This window comes from Elephas maximus, chromosome 13 (assembly GCF_024166365.1).
Source record: "Elephas maximus indicus isolate mEleMax1 chromosome 13, mEleMax1 primary haplotype, whole genome shotgun sequence".
Taxonomy (NCBI): Eukaryota; Metazoa; Chordata; class Mammalia; order Proboscidea; family Elephantidae; genus Elephas; species Elephas maximus.
Genome location: NC_064831.1, coordinates 35485894 through 35506564, shown reverse-complemented (window position 1 = coordinate 35506564; position 20671 = coordinate 35485894). Strand labels below are relative to the sequence as shown.

The window sequence follows — 20671 nt, the reverse complement described above, 5'->3', positions numbered from 1 at the left end:
CAAAAGGACAAACAAGTCTGTCTTGGAAGTAGTATAGCCAAAACACTCCTTCGAAACATGGATGGCAAAACTTCATCTCATATGCTTTGAACGTGTTATCAGGAGGGATCAGTCCCTGGAGAAGTACATCATGCTTGGTCAAGTAGAGGATCAGGGAAAAAGAGGAAGCCCCTCAATGAGATGGATTAACACAGTAGCAGCAATAATGGGCTCAAGCGTAACAACAATTGTGAGAATGGCACAGGACCAGGCAGTGTTTCATTCTATTGTACATAGAACGAACCATGAGTGGGAACCAACTTGATGGCACCTCTCCACAACAACAGAAACCCTGGTGGCATAGTGGTTAAAAGCTACCTCTGCTGAGCAAACGGTCTGCAGTTCGAATCTGCCAGCCCCTCCTTGGAAACTCTATGGGGCAATTCTACTCTGTCCTATAGGCTCGCTATGAGTTGGAATCTACTGGATGGCAACAAGTTTTTTAACAACAACAGACATCAATACTCGTTTACTCTTTTTCAAGGTAAATTTTACATACAGTAAAGCAAACATCTCAAGCATGCAATTCAATGAGTTTTGATAAATGCAAAAACCAATGTATTCCAAACCCCTAGAAAGCTATCAAATATTTCCATTACCTCAGGAAGTTCCCCTTCCCAATCAACATCTCCCCACCCCTACCTAGAGACAACCACCTTTCTAATCTTTTAGCATAGGTGACTTTTATCTCTTCTAAAGCTTCATATAAATGGAATCATATTTGTACTCTTTTGTGTTGGGCTTCTTTTGCTCAGCATGATTTTTGTGATATTCATACGGGTTGTATGTATCAGGGGTTTCTTTGTTTTTCTGAGAAGTTTTGGGCTATTATTAAAAAAGCTATTGGGAGCTTTCTTGTGCAACTTTTTGTGTGGATGCATGCTCTCATTTTTCATGGATATATACTCAAAAATGGAATGGCTATATCATGGGTAGTTGTTTGTACAAGGTAATAAAAAAAAAAAAAGTAATAGGAATTGCTAAAATTTATCCAAAGTGTTTGTACTTCAAGTCTGTTTTTTTTAGTCCATTTCTTTTGTAACTAATGCAGGACTTAAAGGCACCCAACTGTATGATTTTTCCTGGCCTAAGAACTCTTCCTAGAAAGGGCTCTGTCATTGGAATGTGTTGGAGGTACACAGGACCTCTAAACTACCTGGAATAGGATAGTTGGTCTTCTAGCTAGGCTTCAGTAAAGCAGTAACAAGCCTGCCTGCTCACTCCCAAGAGTTCTGGTATACTCACAATTCCCTTTCTCATCTTCAACCATGTGGTCAGTCAGTTCTTAGCACTATTCCTCAACGGCAGTTGTCATACTTTAACTTCATACTTCAGATGGATTTAGTGTGTGTAAGGTGGCATTAACTTCCTCCTCCCCTCACCCCCTCCCCACACACTGATGTAGGAAGGACTCCTTGAGACTGTGATTTCACAGCCTGATCTCATCCTGTCAGGGGCAGAGCCTCTCAATTGGCCGACTTGACTCCTTTGCTGTTCCAGCCATCTTCCAGCAGAACCACTGGGGGCTACTTCGTGGTTGAATCCAACTCTAGTCATCATGGTATTTGACCTTCCTAAACTCTGTGTTTAGCTAAGAATTGTCAGCAACACAACGACTAAGGTACTTGAAACTCTGTAGTGTTCCAAATACAGTAAGAACATCTACAGTTAAAAATAGCACTTACACAACCCTGGGAGTGTGCATTCCCTATCATCTCGTTCTTCCTATTTTTTTTTGTTGTTGGATTTTTCTTTCCCTACAGCAGTTTTTCCTATTACCTCATCCCTTTCTTTGAATGCAGTATGTACTGTATTTTTCTTATCAGATTCAGACACTTCTCCCTAGCAATCTCCTTTTTTTTCAGACTCAGTCCTAATCTTCGTTTTCAGGTTATTGTTGTCATGGGGCATTATCAGCACTTATTGCTTAACTGTGTCTCCTTAGGTAAACCCTTGGTAATTACAGCGCTAGCCTGGTGAGGGACTTTTGTGATTAAAATGTTTTATCATCTGTAGTTAGCTTGCGTGATTTTTTTTTAATGTGGCTGCTGCGGTGGCTATTACACTGCAAACAGAGCTGTGATATTTTTCTAAACATAGCAATAAATATGCATTTCCTAATGAGTCAGTTCGTTTTAGGTAACAAACCAGGCCCTGGATTATAGTGTAGCAGGGATGGCAGGGTCAAGGAAACAAGGTCAGGAGAAAACTTGCGTTGATGATTTTTGCCAGGTATTTTTCTTCTGGGCAATGGAGAATCTGTTAGGGGCCCTGGTTTTCTTCAAAGAGAGAAATTGTTGCCACAATGAAGAAGTTGGACTCTAACTTCTTCCTATCCCTTGAAACCTGTCATTCCTCTCAAGGAAATCTGGAGCCCTATGTTGATTTTCCTGGGGCCCTGGTGGCACAGTGGTTAAGCATTTGGCTGCTATCCAAAAGGTCAGCAGTTTGAATCCACCAGCCACTCCATGGAAACCGTATAGGGCAGTTCTACTCCGTCCTGTAGGGTCACTAGGAGGTGGAATCAACTCGACAGCAACGGGTTTCACATTTTTTATGTTAATCTTTCTTTCTTGATAACCAAATAGAAACAAGTTTTAATAGCACTTTAAACCACAAAATATTCATCATCCTATCTACCAAAAAAAAAAAAAAAATTTTTTTTTTATCTACCCAACTAGCCCTACGTTTAGGTACCTAGTGCTGTCGTAACAAGAAATACTGTAAGTGGGTGGTTTTAAAGAACAGGAATTTATTGTCTCATAGTTTTGGGTTGGAATCTGGAAATCTACTCTAGGAGAGGGTCGGTCCTTCCTTGTCAGTAGCCCCAGGTGTTCCAGGACATCTGTCTTTCACTTGTGTCTTTGTTCTCTTTTATAAGGACACCATTCCAAAGGGATTAGGTCTAGGACCCATCCTCCTTCGGTGTGACCTCATAAATATCTGTTTCCAAATATACTTACAGATCCAGAGGTGAAGACTTCAATATTACATTTGAGGGACACAATTCAATCCATAACACCCTCCATTTATCCATTTACTAAAAACATATTGAACAATCTCTAATGTGCTCAATAAATGTCTTAGGCACTCACAGTGGACGAGCTATATGTGAATGAGACATACTCCTTTTCTATAAGAGATTGTAGCTTAGAAGAGATGGGCAGGTGTTATGGATTGAATTGTAACCCCTAAAGTACCTGTTGGAATACTAGCCCTTATACATATGGATGTAATCCTGTTTGGAAATAGAACCCCATTAATATAACAGAACCCCATTAATATAACAGTGTAGGGTATGTCTTAAGCCAATCACTTTTGAGATATAAAAGGAACAGATTAGGCATAAAAGCAAGGAAGGACAAATGGGGGAAGGCAGGTGATAGGAAGAGATCTCCAAGGAACAAGAAGAAGAATGCCGGAGAAACTGAGACAAGGGTTTTCCCCAGAGTGGAGAGAGAAAGCTTCCCCTAGACCTGACTTCCTGAATTCAGAGTTCTAGCCTCCTAAACTGTGAGAAAATAAATTTCTGTTTGTTAAAGCCACCCACTTTTGGTATTTCTGTCACAGTAGCACTAGCAAAATAAGACAGAAGGTGAGTGATGCATGTGTATAAATGACTATGAAGTCTCCGGGTGGTGGAAATGGTTAACATGCTTGGCTGTTAACTGAAAGGTTGGAGGTTCAAGTCCACCCAGAGGCACCTCAGATTTATTTATGAAAAATGAGTGATTGAAAGCTTAGCAGAGCACAGTTCTACTTTGACACACATGGGTAACCATAAGTCAGAATCGACTTGACAGAAGCTGGCTTATAAATAACTATAATAAAAATAAGGAAGTAATGAATTCCACCAAAGAGGTATGAGCAATATACCATGTCAGGTCAGAAGGGTGGTCCTCAAACTTTTTAATTGTGCAGCCCATTACTAAAAAATTTGAGCACCTTTTTATAATAAATGGAAACCCTGGTGGCACAGTGATTAAGTGCTAACCAAAAAGCTGACAGTTTGAATTGACCAGGTGTTCCTTGGAGACTCTATGGGGAAGCTCTACTCTGTCCTATAGGGTCGCTATGAGTCGGAATCGACTCGACAGCAACGGGTTTGGATTTGCTTTTTTACAATATATGATAGCCAAAAAAAAAAACTAATATATTAGTGCTCTGTGCCAATATATTACATATGTTATAATCATACTCAAAAAGAAAGTTAAAAAGATGAGGTGAAGATGGAGTAAGCAGTATTTTTAAAGTAATTTTAATTTTTTTGAACAGTAAAAATTTCTTCTCAGTCTCGTAAATAGATTCTTAATCACTGTTTTAGTGATAGTAGTGTGATTTATACATCAGATTCGATTTGCCAGTCATTGTTTTGCATCCAATGTGATTGATGAAAAGCTCAGATTAGGAGAAGAGAGGCTGTCATCCCTGTTGTTTAATTCTTGTTTGCAGGTGTTTTCATTATTGCTAATGCTTTTAATGTGCAGGTTCTTTGTAGAAAAATATTAAGTGTGTTGTGAGAGTTAGTTAAAAGCTAGATAAACTGTTCAAATATTTACATAAGCTGCAATATGTCACAATATACTAAAAATGAACAGATAGATAAGGTACCATGGAAGGCACCTCCCCACTGCAGAATTCCTCACCTTCAAAGGCTACTCTCCATAGCATCTAGTATATATATTATATATATATATATACACACACATACATAAATATTATATAAAATACATATATACATGTACATATTATATAATAGAAACCCTGGTGGCATAGTGGTTAAGAACTACAGCTACTAACCAAAAGGTTGGCCGTTCAAATCCACCAGGCACTCCTTGGAAATCCCAGGGGACAAATCTACTGTGCCCTATAGGATCACTATGAGTTGGAATAGACTTGATGGCAAAAGGTTTGGTTTTGGTTTATATTCTGTAAAATGTGTGTGTGTATATATATATATATATATACACACACACATATAGTATAATTTATATAGGTGCTCTGAGATGATATATATCTAATGTATATATCTATATGTATATTTATATCTATATCTCTCCAGTGAAACCTAGGAAAGCCAGAACTCAGTGAGATTGCCTTGTTTTTCTGGGTCTCACAAGTTTTCTGCTTTTGACAGAGTGTAGTCTTATTACTTTTCTGTCTCTCCTTTTAGTGGAAAATATTTTGAGTTTTCCTTCTCTGACAGGTTTCTACCTTACCTGGGTTCCTTCTTTCACAGGTTTTACTGTATATATCATCCTCTCAAAGCCTACTGAATAAACTTTAACATTCCATATATTATATATTGTATATTATATATTATATATATTCTTTTGTATGTATCATATATATTCTTATATATATTCATACTTTTTTTTGTACTGGGAGGTATTTAATTAAGGGGAGCCAGGCTCTCAGTTTTTTGTTTTTTTTTTTACTTTTTTTTTTTACTATCTCCCTTTCTCCTCTCTCTCTAAGAAAGTGGCTTTTCCATGATCTGCATGCCCATCTCTACACAGCTTGTTACTGGGAATACTAGTCTAGCAATAGTTACGATGCTTGTAATATGGCCAGTGATTGATTTAAGTCAGATGTAATGAAAATTGGAAGTAAATGGAGGAAAAATTGAGAATTGTTTAGGGATCATAGAATGTGCCTCTGTTTACATAGTCTTTAGCTTGGGTACCTAGGAGAGTGGGGATGCCAATGAAGAGAAATGGAGATTACTGGAGAAGTAGATTTGAAGGGATCATTAAGAATGTGACAGGAACTTTAGTTGGAGATGCTCCAAAGAAAGCTAGGAATGTGGGTATGGAAGATAGGGCAGGAAATCTACTTACAGCAGACATTTAAAGGAATTAATAAGATTAATGAGAGGAATTGGTTGGAAAGAGATAAGGATCAAAGACAATGTTGGGGAAACATGTTCCAACATTTAAGTCAGAGAGTTTCAGTTAGGTCAGAAGGAATCTTAGTCTATTAATTCAATTACTAATGTTTTTGGCGATTGTAGTTACTGCATAGATTTTTTTTTTCTATCAGTTAAATAAAATGAGCATGTGTCCAGAAAGCAGGTTTCAATAAACTTAGGGAGCTGCTTAAAAACAAACAAAAAATCCATCCATACTAAGAGGGCTTAAGGAGCAAAACAGCCCAAAAGAGCTAAGCGTACTTTTAGAAAATAAACATAGCAAAATGTGGAGAAAAATACCAGTTCCTGAAAAATTGGCAACAATATTATTCTTAGTGTAGGAAGAAAGAAATAGGTTAAGTAAGCATTTTTTAAGTTCAAAAAAAGAGCAACCTTAACTACAGCTTTTCTTTTTTCTTTTTTTTTTTTTAACACTTGGACTAATTACTGAGTACTCATGAAGAAAAGATCTTGTTACACTCCTTTGATATGGCCATAACAGGAAGATTTAGAAGTAGTGGTGCACTTTATTTTTACTATATAATTTAGTATTTATTTTTAATTTATACCAGTATACAGCCCTGGTGACACAGTGGTTAAGAACTTGGCTGCTAACCAAAAGGCCAGCAGTTCGAATCCACCAGCTGTTTCTTGGAAACCCTATGGGGCAGTTCTACTCTGTCCTATTGGGTCGCTATGAGTTGGAATCAACTTGAAGGCAACAGATTTTTTTTTTAATTTAATATATATTTCTAATACTAAATTATATTTCATAGGAAGCACTCATCAGTCTACTAGGGAATCAGAACATGACCATCCTGTGGAGGCTCACTGGGCAGAGGGCCAAACTCAGAGCATGGCGATGAAAATACATACCAACATGGAAGAGAGGTGGTCCAGACAACTTGGCCAGTAATCTGAAAAAAAAAAAAGAAGCATATTTATTAAGTTTGCTGCTAATATTGGCATAGACTTCAGAGGCTAGGATCAGGATTTTTAATGTAGGTTCCTTATTCATCTAGACAAATGGTAAGAGATTCACAGAAAATTTCAGTTAAAAGTGTCAAGTATTTTGGGAAGGGCAATAATTATCAAAAGGGAATCCTTGCTCTGTAATTTTCCTTAGTCTGGCTGATGAATATTTTAGGGATCATTATGAAGCAATGGATCAAGAAGGTAGCTCTGTAAGGAGTGGGCAGCACCATATTGAGAGGCAGGAATAGAAGTGCAGAAATCAGGAACTGTGAAGTCATTTTCCAGTTATGCACCCCACTAACCAGACCCCTTTTTTAAGCTTTAGATTTCACAAAACAGACTGTAGAAGACTTAGAGAGAGTTTAGCTGTGAAGATAAAATAATTAGGAAATAAAATCTGTAAGTATAGGTTAAAATAACTATGATTATTCAACTAAACAAGAGCCTTCTGGGGTTATTTAATAGTACTTCTGTTAAAAGAATGGCTTAGTCATAAATGATGATAATTGACTATTCTCCATTTACACAGCAGGGGTCAAAACAAGAGGAAATGGGCCTCAACTGCAGTGTGTGGGATTTAGATTAAGCAGAGGGAAGAATTGGCCAAGTGGGATGAATTATTATGGAAGGATATGGAATTTCCTACTTGGGAGGTCTTTAAAAATAGTCACTGAAGTGTCAAGGCTAACTAATTTAAAAATTAAAGCCTGTCTAAATAGTAGGGGGTGGAGATTGTTGGATTAAGGTGTAGGAGAACAACACAAACACCGAAGAAACCTAACTTTAACACAGAATGGTTATCTTGAAAATAATACTAGGTATAAAGCAGAATATTAGAAAATCAGTGAGAGCTAATGTATGTTGTGATTTATTTTTATTATTTTGTATTTCTTCCCCTGTTAATCTGGGGAGAAGTTTGGGCATTTGCCAAAAACATTATAATTATCTCTTGTTGGGATTCAAATCTCTTGATTATATAACAAGCAACCAGAAAGACCAGATAGAGATGTTGGGAAATTTCTGCTGTGAGGAACAATAAGAACAGGCACTGCTCCTAAAGTTTATCACCAGATCAGCTTATTCATTGTGTAACTTCTAGAAGCTCACTAACTGGACTAGGTGCTGTAGGCAACTGAAATGGGAATAGACAATGATTTTTAGGCTTTCAGAGTATGTGGGCTACGTGGGGTGATTGGATAACTACATGTGAGAAATAAAGGCATGATATTAGTCAGAATTGTTGAATTATGTGGGGTGGTCTAGTTATGCTGGAAAAGCTGGATAGTGGAGTTTATGGGGTAGAGGCATCACAGAGGAGGTAGGTCTTAAAGGATGGGAAAAATTAAAGGGAGGGCATTGTGAGGAGGAGCAATGTGAGCAAAGGGATGCAAGTGAGAAGGTACATGCTTGTGCTATACTTTTCATAAACTGAAGAGCCTTGCATCATTATAGCCTTTAGGATAAATTCATGCTTGCTTATATGTCATACATAGCCTTTATGATTTGCTGCTGCTAACATCTACGACTTTATCTCATCCTACCTCCCTGTGCAACCTCAATTCCTTTTATCACAGCCCTGAGTTTGTCTGATTTCAAATTCCAGTTCTGCCGCTTTATAACACCTCAGCCATTGGTTGCTTCATCTATAAAATGGGGATAATAATAGGACTTACCTCAAAGGGCTTTTGTGAAGATTAAATGAGTTAAGCCTTTCATACCTGGTGGTACATATAGCAACCACGAAATTTTTCAGCCTCTGGGTTTTATTGCGAAGCTGCTGTACCACTGACGGTACACGCCACTGCAAGGCAGGGGCCTTTATGACTGTTGTAAACTGAAGAAATGGGCGTGAGCCACAAATTACTGTTTTCATAGGGTATTCAAGCAACTCAAGGCTTGAATTTTTTCTTCAAATAGTTCAAGCTTTGAGCTGCAATACCGAAAGATTCTATGGGCAAAATATTGAATGACGCAGAAAGCATCAAAAGAAGATGGGAGGAGTACAGGGTCACTGTACCAAAAAGAATTGGTTGATCTTCAGTCATTTCAGGAGGTAGAATATAATCAAGAACCAATGGTATTGAAGGAAGAAATCTAAGCTGCACTGAAGGCATTGGATTAAAAAAAAAAAAAGGCTCCAGGAATTGATGGAATACCAAATAAGATGTTTCAACAACATCTATCAAGTACTGGAGGTGTTCACTCATCTATGCCAAGAAATTTGGAATTGTCAAACAATATCATTAATATTACTCGCCAGTAAAATTTTGCTGAAGATAATTCAAAAAAGATTGCGCCAGTACAACAGGAAGCTGAAAGACATTCAAGCTGGATTCAGAAGAGGATGTGGAACTAAGGATATCATTGCTGATCGATCTTGGCTGAAAGCAGAGCATACCAGAAAGCTGTTTACCTGTGTTTTATTGACTATGCAAAGGCATTCAACCATGTGGATCATAACAAATTACGGATAACATTCCCATAACAAATTACGGGAATTCCAGAATACTTAATTGTGCTCATGAGGAACCTATACATAGATCAAGAGGCAGTGTTTTGAACAGAATAAGGGAATACTGCATGTTTTAAAATCAGGAAAAGTATACATCAGGGTTGTATCCTTTCAGTGTACTTATTCAATCTGTAAGTTGAGCAAACAATCCAAGAAGCTGGAGTCTGTGAAGAAGAACACCACACCAGGATGAGAGGAAAACTCATAAACATTCTGAGATATGAAAATGACACAAACTGGCTTGCTGAAAGCAAAGAGGGCTTGAAGCACTTACTGACAAAGATCAAAGACCATAGACTTTAGTATGGATTACACTTCAACGTAAAGAAAACAAAAATCCTCACAACTGGAACAATGAGCAACATCATAATAAACAGAAAAGACTGAAGTTGTCAAGGATTTCGTTTTGCTTGGATCAACAAGGAACAAGCATGGAAGTAGCAATCAAGAAATCAAATGGCATATTGTATTGGGCAAGTCTGCTGCAAAAGACCTCTTTAAAGTGTTAAAAAGCAAAGATGTCACCTTGAGCACTAAGGTGCACCAGACCCAAACCATGATACTTTCAATTACCTCATATTCAAGTGAAAGTTGGACAATGAAACAAAGGAGACTGGAGAAGAACTGATGCCACATAATTACGGTGTGGGGAAAGAGTATTGAATATATCATGGACTGCCAGAAGAACAAGTAAATCTGGGTGGATGAAGTACAGCCAGAATGCTCCTTAGAAGCAAGGATGGCGAGACTTTGTCTCATGTACTTTGGACATGTTATCAGGAGGGACCAGTCCCTGGAGAAGGACATCATGCTTGGTAAAGTAGAAGATCATCGAAAGAGAGGAAGACCCTCAACAAGATGGACTGACAGTAGCTGCAACGATGGGCTCAAGCATAGCAACGTCTGTGAGGACGGCACAGGACTGGGCAGTGTTTCATTCTGTTTTACATAGGGTTGCTATGAGTTGGAATCAACTGGACAGCACCTAACTACAATAACAACAGGGTATTGTATGAGGTGTCTGAATTTTTGGTAGGAAAAATAGAAATTTTGAAAATCTTTATTTGTTACACATATGTACCAATCCATCCCAGTGGGGACTCTGGGGTATAATTAGTGGTACTTCATATGAACCACTAAACACTTAGGGTAGGCTTGTGGGAAGGGACAAGAGAAAAAAAAAAAAAAACATATTACCTACAAAAACTCAGACACTCAATAATTCAGGATGCTTCCATTAATGAAAACATGGTATCAATAAAAAACTCAGAAAATAATTGGGTCATTAAAGGGTTAATACATGTAAAGTGCTTAGAATAGCACCTGACATATTATAAACATCAATAAAATATTACCTGTTATTATCTTATTACTATTAATCCATTAAATCACTCAGTCTAAGAGCTGGTGTTGTCTCCTCCTGGAAGCCTGTCCTCTCCTAAGCAGTCTGAATTGGCCTTGTCCCCTGTACTTGCCTGGACCTACTTCTTTCATAGCTCATCCAGCTCTGCATTGTAATCCTAGGCTTCTTTGTTGTTCTTAGGTGCCATTGAGCCTACTCTGTCTCATAGTGATCCTACGTACAACAGAACAAAATACTGCCTGATCCTGCACCGTCCTCACAATCATTGCCATGCTTGAGCCCATTGTTGGAGCCACTGTGTCAATCCATCTCGTTGAGGGTCTTCCTCTTTTTCACTGACCCCCTACTTTACCAAACATGATGGCCTTCTCCAGGGATTGATCTCTCCTGGTAACATGTCCAAAGTATGTGAGAAGAAATTGCCATCTTGGCTTCTATGTTGAATTGTAATCCACACTGAAGGCTGTATGTAGTCTTTAATCTTCATTGATTAAGTGCTTCAAGTCCTCACAAATCCTAGGCTTACATGTCTGTGTGTTTTTTTTTTTTTTTTTTTTCTGGATTATGGGGCCTGGAGGCAACCATGTTCTGTTCATTTTTGTATCCCAGAGTCCATGGGATAGAAAATGGGATCAATGTTTGTTGAATAACTAAGTAAATAAATGAAAAAAACGATTGTTGTTAGTTGTTGTCGAGTCAGTTCTGAGTCATGGTGATCTTATGTGTAACTAGTCATGTGCCATCCTCATGATTGTTGGTATGTTTGAGCTCTTGTTGTGGATATGGTGTCAGTCCAACTCTTTGAGGGTTTTTTTCATTTTTACTGAACCTCTACTTTACCAAACATGATGTCCTCTTCTAGAGACTGGTCTTTCCTGTCGACATGTCCAAAGTAAGCGAGCTGAAGTCTAGCCATCCTTGTTACTAAGGAGCATGCTTCTTGTATTTCTTCTCAGACTGATGTATTCTTTTTTTCAGGCAGTTCACAGGATATTCAAATAATTGATGGAAGGATGTAAATCTATGAATTCACACATTTACTCTCCACCCACCCCCACCATGCTCACTCAATCCATCCTGCTTAGTTATTAATAGTAAAAAATTATCAGGACCAAAAAAATCATTGTAGTAGATAATGAAGATATTATGAGTCAAAGTTTAATGATTAGCTATAACTGGTCTCATTCAAGATATCTTCACAAAATGGGCTTGCGTTCATATTTAAAAATTTAAGGGCTACCGCTAACTATAGAATCTTAACTATCACGCCATACTTTGTAGATTCATTCAGGTAGTCAAGACATGAGACACCCCATAGTCTAATTAGTTGTAAAATCTTTCCAGTTTTAAAGTTTTCTTCGTAAATTCATAGACTGTAGAGGTGGAACAAATACAGGGATAGGAATCAGGAGACGTGGCTGCTGTATCTTTTCTAATCGTCTTTTTGAGGGTTTGACCTAGTGGGCCTTTTGAAATATTTCTCCCTCTTACTCTGGATTCTGTAGGTTTGTAGACTCTGAGATACAGCTGGGACTATACTCTAGGGTTCCTGAATGCAGACCAGTATTATTTCCGTTAGAACTTGTAGTTTTCTTAGTCATGTGATTACTCACTCTTTTTTAATTTTTTATTAATAATTTTTTTATTAGAGAAGAAGTTCTAATAACAGATGGAATCACGCCAAAGAAGCTGTTTACGTCTAAACAAAAAACAAAATGGCAAAACTAGGATGTTTTATCTAAAAATAGCAGGTTGGATCCTATAAACTATTAGTAAATGAAAACAAATAGTACTTATTAGTTATCAGTGTAACAAGTCAGGGAACTCTTGTGTACAAAGTAATTAGTTTTAAAGGCAATATATTTTATGTTAACATAGTCTTCATATTTAGAGATAAAAGCTGAAGAATATGTTTATTTGAGATAGAGACTCCGAGCATTAGAAAATATGTCCATTAAAAAAATCATCCTAAGACTGGTTCTTTTAGCGGCCACAACTATATTACTGAAGTAGTTGAAACACCATCACAGTATTCCAGGCACATGAACAACCAAGTGGTTTAGCTGCATGGTAGATCAGATTAATTACTAAAAATGCAGCAGGCAGGGATGAAGTTAGCCACGGCACATTCAGTCTGCTACTCACCCTCATCTATTAATTGGGTTGTTTAGTGACTGACCTGATCTACCATTTAGCAACCTAAGTTAATTAACAGAACCAGCCTGACTGTACTATACTCTGGTTAATTGAAACATAGACATGGCCCCAGATGTCCTAGTTTAAAGAGTGATGGCAAAAACAGGATGATGAGCCATTCTACTAGACGGCACTAAACTGGTGAGATTATTAAATCCCCAAATATCCAGTTCAGTTTTGCCATCAACACTCTAAATAAAATATTTCCATTCCCTTTCTTTTCCATAGCTGTTTGTAAATTTAGCATTATTTATTCTAGAAATCTGTAAAATACACTTTTCCAATTTCTTTACAATAAAATCTCTATCCCTGCTGGTTAGGCGGCACAGCATAGCATAGCATTCTGGTGGTATAGCATAATGGCCAAAAGCTTTAGAGTTAAATGGACCTAGGGTAAGGTGAGCTCTGCCACTCGCTGTATTAGCATTCCTCTTCACTGTAATGATGTTACTGTTGAGTCTGCTTTAACTCATAGCTAATCACCTCAGGTATAACAGCACAAAATATTGTCCAGTCTCTTCTGTACAATAGGAATTATGATATCCATTTTCTAAGGTTGTAGAGATTAAAAGAGATGAAAAACACGAAGGGCTTAGCACATGGCAGATGGTGTAATCATCAATTAATGCTAACTGTTGTTGCTAAGGGTAATGATGATTGAGTGACAGCAGCCAAAAGTAGAGATTCATTTTTCCCCATCACCCTTTGATGGAAAGTTTTGACTTAACTTTTACTAGTATTCATGGTTGCCTGAACTGGAAAAGGATATCCCTACAGGAGGGGCAACCTAGGAAATGAGGACTTATAATTTTGTTTAGAATTATGATAATTTATTTTCCTCTTTTATTGTCTAATTATGAGGTGGTACTTGTGAAAGAAAAACATAGCCAAAACTATGTAGTCAGCTAAATAAAATGCTGGTCTTAAGGAAAACCTCATGTGACTTGAAATGTAGTTATTTAAAAACTGACCTAGTCTTGAATTAAGTCATACTGTAACCTTTTGACAGGCTCCTTTATTTTAAGTTAGAAAAAAAAAAAATTCAGTTACAGTCAAGTTGATTACAACTCATGCTGACCTCATGTGTTTCAGAGTAGAACTCTGCTCCATAGGTGACCTTTCGGAGATAGGTGACCAAGCCTTTCTTCCAAGGCACCTCTGGGTGGCTTCAAACCACCAACCTTTTGGTTAGTAACCAAGTGCTTAACTGTTTGCACCTCCCAAGGGCTCCTTTGTAAGGTAGAGAGTGATGCACTAGAGGCAGAGAGGTAGAAACTGAATTGGAAAATTTCACTCTGCTCTGACTTCTACAGCTAAGGAGGAATAAAGACGACTTGTGGAAGGTTCAGAGAAATGTCATAAGGTGCCAAAGTGGATCGGCAGTGGAGGCTGGGAGGGAATGCTAGTGGGCTTATGACTATTGAGGAATGGAGTTTAGTTCTCCTGGAATCTAGATTTTTGGGGGTCCAAAAAAAAAAAAACTTTTTTTTTTATGTGGTGACCCACCCAGGCTATTGCCCTGAGATGTTCTTTTGAACCTTGAGCCTTGAAGAAACTGGTTTCTAAAATCTATTTTTAAGTCAAACAATAGCCTAGTAAGTAGCTTCATAAAGGCTGCTTTGCCTTAAGCATTGTGCTCTTTGAAAGAATTATCTATACACAGTTTTGAGAAACAAATGCCAAGTTCAAACTACAAAATGTGTTTAGGATAAACTGTTATTACAGTTGTCCCTTGGTCTCTGTGGGGGATTGGTTCCAGAAGGACTCCTGCAGATACCAAACTTTGAGGATGCTCAAGTCCCTTATATCAAATGGCATAGTACTTGCATGTAACCTACACACATCCTCCTGTACACTTTAAATCTTCTCTGGATTACTTATAATACCTAATACAATCTAAATGATATGCAGATAATTGTTTCACCACACTTGAAAACTTGCTTTGGAAGGTAGCCTTCCTCTTCTATGAGTTTCTAGAGCTCTTCTGAGAACGCTGATGCTGCCTGAGCATCAGCTGATGCCTATTCTCCCATGATCTTGAAGTTCTTGAGGCTGTAGTGCTTTACATCGCTAGCCAGCCATCCTTTACCTGCCTGGAACTCCTTCCTCTCACTCTCCTCAACCGCCTCACACTTAGTCTTTGAGGGATTGCTTTCACCACTTCATTGCTTTTTAGGAGCCATTTTCTTACAGAAACAAAGGCTGCACACAAGACAAGTAACGAACAAAGGAGACATGTGAGGAACAATGCTCAAAAAAGGTGTGCTGGAGAGAGACTGAGGATCTGTGGGGTGACAGGAGTTACAGCAGGGTATGCCTACACATCACTTCATTCGCTTGAATTCAGTGTAGTGCTTGGTGCATGGCAAATTCAAGTTTTGCTTTTTGGAGCTTTTTTTTTTCCAAATATTTTTGATCTGCTGTTTAGTTGAACCCATGGATATGCAGGACTGACTCTATATAAAAGGAGCCCTGGTGGCACAGTGGTTAAGCTCTTGGCCGTTAACAGAAAGGTTGGTGTTTCGAACCCACCAGCTGCTCAGAGGGAGAAAGACATGGCAGTCTGCTTCTGTAAAGATTGTTATGGGTCAGAGCTGATTTGACAGCAATGGGTTTTTATTGTTTTGTTTTGTTCTATAGACACTGTTCTGGTCCCATTTCCACGGCAATGTGGATAATTTGGGGTCTGAGAATCTTTGGAAGTTCTTTAATCTTTGGAACATCTTTGACTCCCTAGTCGAAATGTTCCCCCGATTTGCAAATTGTATGTTAAGTAAACTTCACTTTCTATTATTGGCTTACTATGATTTTTGTTCTAATACTATAAATGCTACAGAGAAGGTTGGGCAGTGATATCAAAGTCATAAAATGAGTTGGAAGTCAACTCTGCAGCATGGTGGTCTTAAGTGCTAAGAAGTCCAGAGTAAGAGGATGGGAATGGAGGAGCTTTAATTCTGCTCCCTGGTAGGGAGGAGGTGTCCCTCCCGCACACCTGTCTTTCCCTTGCCTTTCTTTCTCATCCCCTTTGTTTCCTCTTCCCTCCTTCATGTCTTGGTGGAAATAGCATAAGATTTGGAGCTAGAAGATCTGACTATGATGTTTCAACAGGTAATTACCAGATGCATGAACCTGAATTAGTTCTCTCTGAGTTCCATTTTTAGAAGAAATGAATAAATGTTACCTAATTTGTAAAAGGAAGATAATAATATCTGCCTCCTAGGGTTTCTGGAAGGATAAAAAGCAATAACAGGCATAAAAATCACGTTGTGACGTGTAGAGTACATATGAATGTGAGTTTTTAGTATTATCGATGCATTTCCTCAGTCTTCATCTCTTTCCTTTCTCTGCTGGAATTCCAAGTAGCAGATGGCAGAGAAGGAAGATAGAAAATTGCCTTCTTATAAGGTAGCTTTATAAGGTACCTTCTTATCTTTACGAAAAGGCTTAGTGATAACAGAATGAATCTTAGGCTCTGTCAGGCTTTATTTCAGTCTTACAATTTTATGACAAATAACCTCCACATATTTCCTCTGTGGGGCTGTTTATTGCTTTTTTCCTGGGCCCAAAGCAATCACCATCCTCTTCTAAATCTATGCTTTGAGATTCTTAAATTTTTTCTAAAGAGAAAACTAAGGAAAGGGACAATTTCAGAGGCGTGATCACATTGGTGTAGTTTGTGTGGTGAGTCCATTCCAGGTTTACCACTACCGAGCGCTGGTCAATGTGTTGTAGCCGATATGGACTTGGTCCTGCAGTGCCCATGCCTTGGAGAAGGAGACCAAAGACAGCATAAACCCAGGTCTTCCTGTGCATTCATGATGTCTATGGTTTCCATGGAGATCCAAACAGGCCGGATCCCTGTTTCCTTGCTGTTTGAGTTGTGCTACCTGATATGCAACGGCTGAGTCCCGGCAGTATTCTCATTACTTTTGCTTTTCTAAAATCAAAATAAACACTGATTTAGCTCTAACTGTGTAAAGTGCTCCAATATTTCCTGGTCTGCCATGGACCACATTTCCTTATTTTTGTCTGCATTTTCCTTCATCTGTTGGAGAACTCTGAATATTAGAGTTTTGAATTCTCTATCAGGTCACAGTTAGTAAATGTAAGAGTTAGAATCTAAAGCTAGATCTGTTGGACTATAAAGTCTTTGCTTTTTTCCCCAAAATATATATGAAACCCTGGTGGCATAGTGGTTTAGTGCTATGGCTGTTAACCAAGAGGTCGGCAGTTCGAATCTGCCAGGCGCTCCTTGGAAACCCTATGGGGCAGTTCTACTCTGTCCTATAGGGTGGCTATGAGTCAGAATTGACTTAGTGGCAGTGAGTTTGGTTTTTAGTTTATATATACATATATACACACATAATTTACTGCCACTTCACTGATGTAGGAATGACCTCCAGAAATACAGTGACTGTCCTGTGTTCCGACCCACCCAGCACCATGACATAGAGGCACAGGTGTATCAGATATGAATATGTCATCTGATGGTGGGCACTTGAAGTCAAGAGTGGAGGATAAACAAAGCTTGAGATGTACAGAGCCAGAAGGCTGAGCTGTGAAAAATTCTTCCATATCTTATTTAAAAAAAAAAAAATAGTTGGTATAAAAAAGTAACTTGATAGACTATTTTTACAAATTTGATAACAACACAGAAAAGTACAACCAATATTGAGTTGGCAGTTGAAAGAAACTTTCTAAAGCATCAGTAATTTAAAAAAAAAAATTGATCAACCATGTTAGAGGAAATACTGAATTATTTTCCTGCTCCCTAAAAAGAAAATTAATGTAGTCATAATTTTTAAGTAGAAAGTGATATTATAAAACCGTTATCCTATGAGGTAGTGATCAAAAACCATGCAACCAGAAATGACAGGGAAAAAAGACTTATAAAACTGTCAGTTAATTAGTAAAAATATTGCTATTTTTCTGGATTTTGTGATGGTTATGTTATTTGTCAAATTTTTAATTGTTATGCTGTCTTTTCTCGTTATAAGTAGGTAAACATTTTATGCCTAATTTCATATTCATGATTTGGATTCTTTTTCTTAAAGAGAGACTCCTTAGTTTATGAGTCTCAAACTCAACAAACCTGGATTCTTTCCCAAATCTGAGAAAGAAGTATAATACTTGATAATACTGATTATATCTAGAAAGAAAGACTTTTAAATGTGGTCTTTGCCAACTTCAACCTAATGGCATCAAAAGCAACATCAGGAAAAGGATTCTCTGAATTGTTAACCTCTAAGCCTTACTTTTCCAGAAGTTTATCTTACATTTTAAGAATATACAGTAATCTCCCTTATCTGCAGTTTCGCTTTCAGCAGTTTCAGTCACCCACAGTCAACTCTGGTCCCAAAATGTTAAATGAGTACATGGCATGATGAAACCTTGCTCTGTCCTCCTCCAGCATTCACATAACTTTTATTTCAGTTGTTGTCAGGGGCAGACTGAGGAACAGACTGTCAATTACTCATATGCAAGTTCAAGCTGAAACTGAAGAAAATTGGAACAAGCACAAGAGCCAAAGGATGACCTTGAGTATATCCCACTTGAATTTAGAGGCCATCTCAAGAATAGATCTGAAGCATTGAACACTAATGACCTAAGACCAGATGAGTTGTGCAAGGATATCATACATGAAGAAGCCAAGAGGTCATTAAAAAGAGAGGAAAGAAAGAAAAGACCAAAATGGAGGTCAGAAGAGACTCTGAAACTTGCAAATGGAAGAAATGATGAAATCAAAGAGCTGAACAGAAGATTTCAAAGGGCAGCTCAAGAAGACAAAGTAAAATATTATAACAACATGCGCAAAGACCTGGGTTAGAAAACAAAAAGGGAAGAACATGTCCGACCATTCTCAAGCTGAAAGAACTGAAGAAAAAATTCAAGCCTCAAGTTGCAATATTGAAGAATTCTACAGGGAAAATATTAAATGATGCAGGAAGCTTCGAAAGAAGATGGAAGGAATACACAGAGTCACTATACCAAAAAGCAATGGTCATTGTTCAACCGTTTCAGGAGGTAGCATATGATCAGGAACCAATGGTGGTGAAGGAAGATGTCCAAGATGTACTGAAGGCATTGTCAAAAAATAAGTCTCCAGGAATTGTCAGAATACCAGCTGAGATGTTTCAACAAACAGATGCAGCCCTGGAAGTGCTCACTCATCTATGCCAAGAAATTTGGAAGACAGCTACTTGGTCAATTGAAGAGATCCATATTTATGCCTATACCAAAGAAACATGATCCAACTGAATGTGAAATTATTGAACACTATTGTTAATATCACATGAAAGTGAAATTTTCCTGAAGATCATTCAAAAGCAGCTGCTGCAGTACATCGACAGGGAACTGCCAGAAATCAAGCTGGATTTATAATAGGGCATGGAGTGAGGGATATCATTGCTGATGGATCCTGACTGAAAGCAGAGAATACCAGAAAGATTTTACTTGCGTTTTATTGACTATGCAAAGGCATTCAACTGTGTGAATCATAACAAATTATGGATAACATTGCAAAGGATGGGAATTCCAGGACACTTAATTGTGCTCATGAGGAACCTTTACATAGATCAAGGGGCAGTCGTTCAGACAGAACAAGGGGTATTGTGTGGTTTAAAGTTAGAAAAGGTGTATGTCAGGGTTGTACCCTTTCACCATACTTATTCAATTGTATGCTGAGCAAATATTTCGAGAAGCTGGGCTATATGAAGAAGAACTTGGCATCAGAACTGGAGGAAGACTCATTAACAACCTGCATTATACAGATGACACAATTTTGCTTGCTGAAAGTGAAGAGGACTGGAAGCACTTACTGATGGAGATCAAAGACCACAGCCTTCTGTATGAATTACACCTCAACATAAAGAAACGAAAAATCCCCACGACTGGACCAATAAGCAGCATCATGAAAAATGGAGAAAAGATTTCATCTTACTTGGACCCACAGTCAACACCCATGGAAGCATCAGTCAAGAAATCAAAAGACACATTGCACTGGGTGTATCTGCTGCAAAAGACCTCTTTAAAGTGTTGAAAAGCAAAGATGTCATCACGAAGACTAAAGTGTGCCTCATCCAAGCCATGGTGTTTTCAGTCACCTCGTATGCATGGGAAAGCTGGATGATGAATAAGTAAGACCGAAGAAGAATTTTTGCCTTTGAATTGTGGTGTTGGTGAAGAATATTGAATATGCCATGGACTGCCAAAAGAACGAACAAATCTGTCTTGGAAGAAGTATAACCAGAATGCTCTTTAGAAGCAAGGATGGTGAGACTATGTCTCACACACTTTGGACATGTTATCAGGGGTTATCTGTCCCTGGAAAAGGACATCATGCTTTGTAAAGTAGAGGGTCAACTAAAAAGAGAAAGATCTTCAATGAGATGGATTGACACAGTGGCTGCAACAATGGGCTCGAGCATAACAAGAATTGTGAGGATAGCGTAGGACTGGGCAGTGTTTAGTTCTGTTGTACATAGGATTATTATGAGTTCAAATCGACTTCAGAGCACCTAACAACAACAGCATATTATTATATTTTGTTATTAGTTATTGTTAATGTCTTACTGTGCTTAATTTATAAATTAAATTTTTTTCATAGGTATGCATGTATAGGAAGCCCTGGTGGCATAATGGTTAAGAGCTACGGCTGCTAACCAAAAGGTCAACA

General features: G+C 38.1%; 1 long non-coding RNA gene across 3 annotated transcripts in view; it reads left to right on the top strand.

The window, feature by feature from the left end:
• Positions 1-20671, top strand: part of LOC126087942 (uncharacterized) — a 134614-nt gene that overhangs the window by 80389 nt on the left and 33554 nt on the right. The window lies entirely within an intron of this gene.